Here is an 11,473-nt window from a genome sequence, read left to right on the forward strand (position 1 = left end):
TTCCATTGTTCTTAGAACAAAATCCAAACTTGTGACTGCAAACTTGACCCAAGTTTTACATGAGTCAGCCCTGGCCTTGTTTCCAATCTTGCTTCAAATTCTACCCCAGTCTTAACCCAACGGAGTTACCCACTCCCTGACCCAGTCTAGTTCCTGGTACAAACCAAGTCTTCCCCCCGTGCCCACCCCCCCCATCCCGCCTGGCTTTGCCTGTGCTGTTATTGCTGCCAGCAATGCACTCTCCTCTGTTTTTGAGTGGCCAGCTTCCTCAAGTCTCAGAGACCACTCAGTTCCCTAACTGAAAAAGGGTTCCCATAATTTCCTTCATGGCCCTTCTGTATGTTTTTACTAGAGGCCTGGTGCACAAATTCATGCACCGGTGGGATCTGGCCGGCCCTCCCCAATCAGGCGATCAGGTTGGCAGGGAAAGAGGCCCCAGGCGGTTGGTGGGTGGGCCCCGCCCCCTGGTGGAACTCCGTGTCGAACTCCTGGTCAACGGGACAATTTGCATACTAGCCTTTTATTATATAGGATAGTAGTTACCCAAAAATGTAATTATTTTATTTACTTTAAAAAACACTCTTGCCGAAAACGGTTTGGCTCAGTGGTAGAGTGTCGGTCTGCGGACTGAAAGGTCCCAGGTTCGATTCCAGTCAAGGGCATGTACATTGGTTGTGGCCACATATCCAGTGTGTGTGTGTGGGGGGGTGTGTGTGCAGGAGGCAGCTGGATGATGTTTCTCTCTCATTGACATTTCTAGCTCTCTATCTCTCTCCCTTCCTCTCTATAAAAAATCAATAGAATATATTTTTAAAATAATAAATAAGTAAATAAAAAATAAAAAAACACTCTTGCCCCCTGCCCCTAGAATGTAAGCTTCTGCTATAAAGGCAGGGACCATGTGGGCTTTGCTCCCCCTGACTCCCCAGCACCTGGCATGTACATAAATGGCTGTAACAAATTTCTTCAGAAAAATATCCTAGATTTCTTTTCTATCTTTTGCATGGTACAGTGTGTAGGTATCCATAAGATGCTATCAGATGAAATACAGGCACACCTTGAAGATATTGTGGGTTCAGTTCCAGACCACCTCAGTAAAGCTAGTATCACAATAAGTGAGTCATGTGAATTTTAGGTTTCTCAGCGCACATAAAAGTTATGTTCACTGTAAGTAGTGTTAAGAGTCTATTAGGTGTGCTTAATAGCAGTATGTCTAAAATAGTGTACATACCTTAATTAAAAAATACTTTGTTGTGGAGGATTCCAAGATGGTGGCAGATTAAGTGGACACTACACTGACACTCTCCCAGGACCAAAATGGAATTACAACTACAACATAGAAAGACCATCCTTAATGATTAACTGAAGGCCAGCTGGAGAGGCCCTGGTAATAAAGGACAGAAAGCAGAGGTCGCATGGAGATTGGTAGGAAGACGCAAGAGTGCTGCCCGGGCTCCCAAGGACAGCAGCTGAAGTTCTGGAGTGAGATCTCAGCTGTGGGGTTCCCACTGAGAACTCCTGGGTCTAAACACCAAGCTGGTCTCCCAGCCCAGAGCACCAGAACTGAGAAAGGTGTCCACATAACCTCTGGCTGCGAACACCAGACCGGTTTCTATCTGCCAGGAAGAGATGGCTGGAAATGCAGGCACTCTCTTAAAGGACCAACACACAAAATTTCATTATGCAGCCCCACACCTTGGGCTCTGGCAGAGGGAGGGCAGGACTAGAGCTGTGTAAGGAGAATCTAGGTTTGGGGGCTCTGTGGGGAGAGCTCAGAGAGCAGTTGACTGGATTCCTGTGCTGAGTCATTCCCCCATACTGCAGAGGACATCTTGCTCGGGCATACTTTTGCCATCTAGGCTGCTTTTGCCTGGAGAGGGGAGTAACTACCCCCCCCCCCCCATTAGAAAGCCTCTCTCCCCATCCTGTGGAGCTTATGCCTTGCTGTAGTCCAGCCTGAGGCTCATTAAGAGAATAACAATCAGCCTCCAGACACAGGCGGTTCTCTGGATGTTTTGAGTCTGCCAATCATCTTCTGGGCACAGGGCTAGGAAAAGCAGGCCTTGGTGTGCATCTTGGTCCTCTCCAAAGGCACCCAGCACCAGCAGAGGGAGCCACAAGCTGTGGATTGCTGATAGCTCCAAACAGGATACTCAGGGCCACGCACAAACAGTGTCTGACATTGTCCTGCACCAGAGACCCTCCAAAAAGACTTGAGTCAAAGCAGATCTATCTAATACATAAAAATAAACCCAAACAGGCAGCCAAAACCGAGAGGCAAAAACAAGCCCAAAATAAAAGAACAAGAGAATTCTCCAGAAGAAAAATTAAATGAAATGGAAATAAGTAATTTATCAGATATCGAGTTAAGAATCCTACCTAATAAAAGAGTAATATGCAGATTGACCATCACTTCAACACATAATATGGCTGCCCCCATGTGGTCAAAGATCCTGCCCCCATGTGGACACAAGATGGCCACCACAAGATGGCCAGCAGGGGAGGGCAGTTGGGAAGCACCAGGCCTGCAAGGGAGGGCAGTTAGGGGTGACAAGGCCAGCAGAGGAGGAAAGTTGGGGGCAATCAGGCTGGCAGGGGAGCAGTTAGACATCAATCAGGCTGCCATGGGAGTGGTTAGGGGATGATCAGGCTGGCAGGCAGAAGTGGGTAGGGGCAATCAGGAAGGCAGGCAGGCGAGCAGTTGGGAGCCAGCAGTCCTGGATTGTGAGAGGATGTCCGACTGCCAGTTTAACGAGCAGTTGGACATCCCAGATTGGAGAGGGTGCAGGCTGGGCTGAGGGACAAACAACCCCCAACCCCCATGCAGGAATTTTGTGCACTGGGCCTCTAGTAATGATTATAAGAATGTTCAACAGCATGAGAAAAGATGTAGAAACTATGAAAAATGACAAGTTGAAATGAAGAATGGCATAGCAATAATGAATACATTGAAGCCCTATCCAGCTTTGCTCAGTGGATAGAGCATCAGCCTGTAGACTGAAGGGTCCCAGGTTCAATTCTGGCCAAGGGCACATGCCTGCATTGTGGGCTCCATCTCCAGTCGGGGGTTGGCAGGAAGCAGCTGATCAATGATTCTTTCTCATCATTGATGTTTCTATCTCTCCTCCCTTCCTCTCTGAAATCAATAAAGAAATATATATTTTTTTTAAAAAGAATACATTGGAAAGAATAAACAGCAGTTTAGAGGAATCCGAGGATCATATTAATTAATTAGAAAAAAATTAGAGAATCAACAACGACAACAAAAAACAATTAAAGCTCTAGCTGGTTTTTCTCAGTGGATAGAGCCATTGGCCTGCTGACCAAAGGGTTTGGGTATGGTTCCAGTCAAGGGCACATACCTCTGTTGAAGGCTCCTCCCCAGCCCTGGTTTGGACTCATGCAGGAGGCAACAAATCTATGTGATTCTCTTGCATAGATATTTTTCTCTGTCTTTCCCTCTCTTCCACTCTCCCTAAAAATCAATGGAAAAAATATCCTTGGGTGAGGATTTAAACACACACACACGCACGCACGCACGCACGCACACACACCAGCCTAAGGGAGCTGTGGAACAACATGAAACATAACAATATCTGCCTCAAAGGAGTACCAGAAGGTGAAGAAACTGAGCAAGGGATAGAGAACCTATTTTAAGAAATAATGGCAGAAAACTTCCCTAACCTGGAAAGGGAAAAGTCACACAATTTGGGATTTATAGAGAATCCCAAGCAAGAAGAACCCAAAGAGGCCCATGCCCAGACACATCATTATTAAAATGCCAAAAATTAAAGACAGAGAATCTTAAAGGCAGCAAGAGAAAACTGCTACCTACAAAGGAGCTCCCATAAGGCTTTCAGCTGATTTCTCATCAGAAATTCTACGGCCAGAAGGGAATGGCATGAAGTATTCAAGGTAATGAAAAGCAAGTATCTGAAACCAAGACTATTCTATCCAGCAAGGCTATCATTCAAAATAGACCGTGAGGGGGAGGGGCAATGGTATATGTACACAGATAATAATTTAATAAAAATAAAAATTTTTTAAACCAAAATCAAAATAGACGGTGAAATAAAAAACTTTCCAGACCATAAAAGGCTAAAGTATTTATCACCACCAAACTAGCACTGCAAGAGGGACTGCTATAATAATAAGAAGAAATATACATTCTCTATCATCATTGATATTTCAGTCTCTCTCCTCCCTTCCTCTCTGAAGCCAATAAAGAAATATATTTATTTTTAAAAAACAAATACTTTGGAAAGAATAAACAGCAGTTTAGAGGAATTCAAGGATCATATCAGTGAATTAGAAAAAAATCATAGAACCAACAAAAAAATGGACAAAGTACCTAATAGACACTTTTTGAAAGAGGACACACAGAAGGTCAAGAGACATATGAAAACAAGTTCAAAGTCATTAATCATCTGAGAGATGCAAATCAAAATGACAATGCGGTACCATCTCACACCTGTCAGAATAGCTATCATCAACAAATGACAAGTGCTGGTGAGGATGTGGAGAAAAAGGAACCCTCGTGCACTGCTGATGGGAATGCAGACTAGTACAACCACTTTGGAAAACAGTATGGATTTTCCTCAAAAAATTAAAAATGGAACTCCCATTTGACCCAGAAACCCCACTTCTAGGAATATATCCCAAGAAAATAGAAACACCAATCAGAAAGGATATATGCACGCCTATGTTCATAGCAGCACAATTTACAATAGCTAAGATTTGGAAACAGCCTAAGTGCCTATCAGCAGATGAATGGATTAAAAAACTGGTACATCTACACAGTGGAATACTATGCTGCAATAAAGAAGGAATTCTTACCATTTGCAACAACATGGATGGAGCTGGAGAGTATTATACTATGTGAAATAAGCCAGGCAGAGAAAGATAAATATATTTATGGAATATAATGAACAACATAAACTGATGAACAAAAACAGATCCAGAGACAGAGAAGTATCAATCAGAACATCAAACCTCAGGGAAGGTAAGGGACAGTGGGAGTAAGGGGAGAGTGAAACCAAAGGAGTTATATGCATGCATATAAGCGTAATCAATGGACACAGGTAACAGGGAGGTAAAGGCATAAATAGAGGAGTGAGGGGATGGGGGAATAAGGACACATATGTAATACCTTAATCAATAAAGAAAAATTTTTAAAAGATTTAAAAAAAGAATTAAATGGCAATAAATAAGTACCTCTCCTATATAATAAAAGGGTAATATGCAAATTGACCTAATGGCAGAACAACCAGAACACCCACAGCCCCTTCCCTGGTTAGCCCCACCCCCGAGCAGGCACCCCCACCCCAATTGGGGGTGGGGCTGGCCAGTAAACTGCCCGTGGCCCCTCACCCCAGCTAGCCCGTCTCAGATGGCCCCCATCAGGGGCAGGCGCCTGGACCTCACCAGTGCACGATTTCATGCACCTCGCCTCTAGTTAATAATAACCTTAAATGTAAATGAGTTAAATTAGGGGTGTCGAACTCAATCAGAGAAGGGGCCAAAATCTAAAATCCAGCCTAAATCGCGGGCCGAATGGTTTACTGAACAGTCATAAACTGTCATTGTGATGGAAACGCAGCGGAGTGCAGTGATGACAGCGCGGTTCGGGCCACATTGCAAGGCCTGGCGGGACGGATTTGGCCCGCGGGCCTTGTGTTTGACACATGTGAGTTAAATGATCCCATCAAAAGATATAGGGTAGCTGAATGGATAAGAAAATATGACCCAAATATATGCTCTCTACAAGTGACCCACCTCAAAACAAAAGACACACAGGATGAGAATGAAGGGATGGAAAAACATTGTCCATGAAATAGAAACAGAAAAAAAAGCAGGGGTAGCAATTCTCATATATGACTAAATAGACTTCAAAATGAAGGCCATTACAAGAGACAATAAAGGTCACTACATAATATTAAAGGGATTGATCCAACAAGAGGATATAACTCTGGTAAACATATATGCACCCAATATAGAAGCATCTAGATATATTTTTTTAAAAATTCTAGAGGATTTTAACAGAGAGATTCACAATAATACAGTCATAGTAGGGGACTTTAACATCCAGACTCCACTGGGTAGATCTTTCAGACAGAAAATTAACAAGGAAGCAGAGACTCTAAATGGCACACTGAATCAGATGGATTTTATTGACATGTGGTAGGACATTTCACCCCAAAGCTGCAGAATATACATTCTTCTGAAATGCACATGGATTATCCTCAAAGACAGACCACATGTTAGGACACAAAACAAGTCTCTACAAATTCAAGAATGCCGAAATCAAATCAAGCATCTTCTCAGATTACATGGCATAAAATTAGAAATGAACTACAGTAAAAACATTCAAACACATGAAGGCTAAATATCAAGTTATTAAACAATTAGTAGGTTACCAATGAGATCAAAGAAGAAATCAAAAACTTCCTGGAAACAAATGAAAATGAACACACAACAACCCAAAATCTCTGGGACATAGCAACAGCAGTCCTGAGAGGGAAGTTCATAGTACCACAGGCCTACCTCAAAAAGTAAGAAAAAATTTAATAAACTAACCCTACAACTAAAAGAGAACAAGAAAAGCTCATAGTAAATAGAAAACAGGAAATAATAAAGATCATAGTGGAAATAAATGACATAGAGACTAAAAACAAGAGATCAATGAAACCAAGAGCTGGTTTTTTTAAAAGATAAACAAGATTAATGAACCGTTAGCCAGACTCATCAAGAAAAAAAGAGCCCTAGCTGGTTTGGCTCATTGGATAGAGCATTGGCCTGAGGACTGAAAGGTTCTGGGTTCAATTCTGGTCAAGGAAACATGTCCAGGTTGTGGCTCAATCCCCAGTGGGGGGCATGCAAGAGGCAGCTGATCAATGATTCTCTCTTATCATTAATATTTCTGTCTCTCCTCCCTTCCTCTCTGAAATCAGTTTTTTAAAAAATTTTTTTAAAGGAACAAAGAAAGAGGACCCACATAAACAAAATTAGAAATGAAAGAGGTGAAGTAACAACTGACACCACAGAAATACAAAGGATTGTAAGAAAACACTATGAACAACTATATGCCAACAGGCTGGACAATGTGCATGACATTGACAAATTCCTAGAAAAATACAATCTTCCAAAATTGAATCATAAAGAATCAGAAAACCTGAATATACCAACAACTGATGAAACTGAAACATTAATTTTTTAAAAATCTCCCACCAAGCAAAAGCTCTGGTTCAGATGGCTTCACATAAGAGTTTTATCATACATTCAAGGAGCTAACACCTATACTCCTCAAACTATTCCCAAAAATCCAAGAGGAAGGAACACTTCCAAACTCTTTTTCTGAGGCCAGCATTATCCTAACTCCAAAACCAGATAAAGGCACTACAAAGAAAGAGAATTACAGGCCAATATCCCTGATGAACATAGATATTAAATCCTTAACAAAATTTTAGCAAATTGGATCCAGCAACATATTAAAAAGATCATTTACCATGACCAAGTGGAATTTACTCTAGGGATGCAAGGCTAGTACAATATTTACAAATCAATAAACTTGATGCATCACATAAACAAATTGAAAGACAAAAATTATATGATCATATCAATAGATGCAGAAAAAACATTCGACAAAATCCAACACCCATTTTTTATAAAAATTCTCCCCAAAGTGGGACTGGAGGAATCAGACCTTCCCATAATAAAGCCATATATGACAAACCTACAGTAAACATCATACTCAATGGGCAAAAACAAAAACCATTTCCCCTAAGAACAGGAATAAGACAGGGATGACCGCTTTCATTACTGTTATCCAACATAAAACTGAAAGTCCTAGCCACAGGATCAGACAAGAAGAAAACATAAAAGACATCCAAATTGTAAAGGAGGAAGTAAAACTCATTATTCACAGATGACATTGTACATAGAAAACCCTAAAGATTCCACCAAGAAACTACTAGATTTGCTTGCTGACATGGCTCCATGGTTGAGCATCCACCTAGAAACCAAGAGGTCAGGGCACATGCCTGGGTGGCGGGTTGTGGGCTTGATCCCCAGTGGTGGGTGTGCAGGAGGCAGCCATTCAATGGTTCTCATCATTGCTGTTTCTATCTCTCCCTCTCCTTTACTCTCTGAAATCAATTTTTAAAAAATAATTTAAAAAAACTACTAGATTTAGTAAATGAATTTGGCAATGTAGCTAGATATAAAATCAACGCCCAGAAATCAAAGGCATTTTGATATACCAAAAATGAATTCTCAGAAAGAGAAACTAAAAAATCAATCCCATTTACCATTACAACAACAACAAAAAAAATAAAATATGTAGGAATAAATTTAACCAAAGAGGTAAAAGATATGTATTTGAAAAACTATAGGATGTTGAAAAAAGAGATAGAGAAAGATATAAACAAGTGGAAGAATATTCTGTGTTCATGGATTGGTAGAATTAACATCATTAACATGTCCATACTACCCAAAGCAATCTATAGATTAATGTAATCCCTATTAAAATATCAATGGCTTATTTCACAGATCTAGAACAAACTCTCCAAAAATTCATATGGAATAAAAAAAGACCCCAAATAGCCACAGCAATCATGAGAAAGAAGAAAAAAGCTGGAGGGATCATAATACCAGGTATCAAGCTATGTTCTCAAAGCAACTGTTCTCAAAACTGCCTGGTACTGGCACAAGAACAGACACAGACCAATGGAACAGAACAGAAAACCCAGAAATTAACTCAACCCATTACGCTCATTAATATTTGACAAAGGAGGCAAGAGCATTCAATGGAGTCAAGACAGTCTCTTCAATAAATGGTGTTGGGAAAATTGGACAGATAAATGCAAAAAAAAGAAAAGTAGACCACCAGCTTACACCATGCACAAAAATAAATTCAAAATGGATAAAGGATTTAAACATATGTTGGGAAAGCATAAACATCCTAGAAGATAACATAGGCTTTAAAGTCTCAGACATTTCTCATAGCCATATGTTTATTGAAACATCGAGTAGAGCAAAGGAAACCAAGGAGAAAATAAACAAATGGGACTGCATCAAAATAAATAGCTTCTGCACAATAAAAGAAACCATAGACAAAATGAAAAGGGAGAATATATTCGGCAATGATAATCTAATAAAGGGTTAATATCCAAAATATATAAGGAACTCATGCAACTTAAAAGAAAGACAAACAGTCCAGTTTGTAAATGGGCAAAGGACCTAAATAGACTCTTCTCCAAAGTGGACATACAGAAGGCCAAGAGGCAAATGAAAAAATGCTCCAACTCACTATCAGAAAGCTGCAAATTAAAATGACAACGAGGTATCACCTCACACCTGTTAGAATGGCCACCATCAACAAAGCAACAAATGACAAGTGCTGGGGAGGATGTGGAGAAAAGGGAACCCTAGTGCACTGCTGGTGGGAATGCAAGCTGGTACAGCCATTATGGAAAAACAGTTTGGAGTTTCTTCAAAAAAATTAAATATGAAACTGCCATTTAACCAATGATCCCACTTCTAGGAATATATCCTAAGAAACCTGTAACACCAATCAGAAAAAATATTTGCACCCCTATGTTCATAGCAGCACAATTTACAGTAGCTAAGATCTGGAAACAGCCTAAGTGCCCATCAGTTGGTGAGAGGATGAAAGGCTATGGTACATGACACCATGGAATACTCTGCTGCAGTAAAAAAGAAGGATCTCTTACCCTTTGAGACAGCATGCAGGGACCTGGAGAGTATTAAACAAGCCAAAGAAGCCAGTGAGAGAAAGCAAGCATCATCACATGATCTCACTCATAGGTGGCATCTAATGAACAAAATGAACTGACAAACAAAATAGATCCAGAGACATAAAAACATGGAACAGGCTTGGAATCTCAGAGGGAAGCAGGAATGGGTAGGTGGGGGATTAACCAAAGCATATATATGCATAACCTATGGATACATAATCCATCCATTGTGTGGTGAAGGCCTGGGATGTGGGGGTGGCAGAGAGGTGGCAGGTGGAGGAGGGCAATGGGGGGGGGGGGCATCTGTAATACTTTCAACATTAAAAAAAAATAAACACTTTATTGCCACAAACTCACATATATTTTTAAAGTTTCACTATAAAAATACTTTATTGCTAAAAAATGCTAACCATTATCAGAGCCTTTGGTGAGTCATCTTTTTTGCTGGTAAAGGGCGTGCCTCAAGGTGGTGGCTGCTGCCTAATCAGGGTGACAGTTGCTGAAAGGGAAGGTGGCTGAATCACCTTCTTCTAACTCCTGTTAGTGTTGCTATGTCACCTCCTCCCACGCATCATGGAATGTTCTTGTGGCACCTGGAGTGGTGGGTCCTTCCAAAGGTTTTCAATTCACCTCGCCCAGACCCATCGGAGGAACCGCTGTCTGTGGCACCCGTGGCGCTACACAATGTCATTCCTAACTAAAAAGGCTTGGAGTGGACATCACTCCTGACCATGGCTGAGTGTTGTTAGCGGTCATGGCAGCAACACTGACCTCACGTACAGCTCATCAGGGCTCTCGGGGGAGCAGGGGCATTGTCAGTGAGCAGTGCTATTCTGAAAGGAGTCTTTTTTTCTGAGAGCGGGTCTCAACAGGGCACTAAAAGATGAGCAAGCCGTGTGTAAACAGATGTGCTGTGCTGTTCCATTTACGGGCAGAATAGATTCAGCATCATTCTTAAGAGCCCAGGACTTTAGAATGGAATGGGAGCACTGGCTTGGACTGCAAGTCACCAGCCTCACTAGCCTCTCACAAGAGAGTCGGCCAGTCCTCCAAAGCCAGGCACTGACTTCTCTCTGGTTATGAAGCCGTAGATGGATCTTGTCCCAAAAGGGCTCCTGAGTCTGCAACGCACTGCGTGTTTATTGATCATCTGAACTAGGTCTTCTGGGTGACTTGCCGCATCTTCTGCGTCAGCACTTGTTGCTCCCCGTGCACGTCTATGACATGCAGATGCCTTCTTTCCTTAAACCTCAAGACTCAACCTCTGCTCCTCCCAGCGTTCCTTCGCAGCCTCCTCACGGCTCCCAGCGTCACAGACTTGAAGAGAGCAGGGCCTTGCTCTGGATTAGGCTTTGGCCTAAGGGAATGTTGTGGCTGGTTTGATCTTCTATCCAAACTTTCTCCCTATCAGCAATAAGGCAATTTCACTCTCTTATCATTCAAATGTTCACTGGAGCAGCTCCTTTAATTCCCTGCAAGACTTTTCCTTTCATTCATGGCGTGGCTAAATGTTCGGTGCCAGAGGCCTAGCTTTCAGTTCACCGTGGCTTTCCACGCCTTCCTCACTAAGCTTCATCATTTCCAGTCCTTGCTTTAAAGTAAGAATTGGATTCCTGCCGAAACTGGTTTGGCTCAGTGGTAGAGCATTGGTCTGCGGACTGAAAGGTCCCGGGTTCAATTCCGGTCAAGGGCATGTACCTTGGTTGCGGGCACATCCT

At 41.9% G+C, this 11,473-nt stretch overlaps 1 protein-coding gene across 3 annotated transcripts in view; it reads left to right on the plus strand.

The window, feature by feature from the left end:
- DRC3 (dynein regulatory complex subunit 3) overlaps positions 1-11,473 on the plus strand; it is a 50,288-nt gene that overhangs the window by 18,051 nt on the left and 20,764 nt on the right. The window lies entirely within an intron of this gene.

This window comes from Pipistrellus kuhlii, unplaced genomic scaffold (genome assembly GCF_014108245.1).
Source record: "Pipistrellus kuhlii isolate mPipKuh1 unplaced genomic scaffold, mPipKuh1.p scaffold_m20_p_23, whole genome shotgun sequence".
NCBI classification, from domain to species: Eukaryota; Metazoa; Chordata; class Mammalia; order Chiroptera; family Vespertilionidae; genus Pipistrellus; species Pipistrellus kuhlii.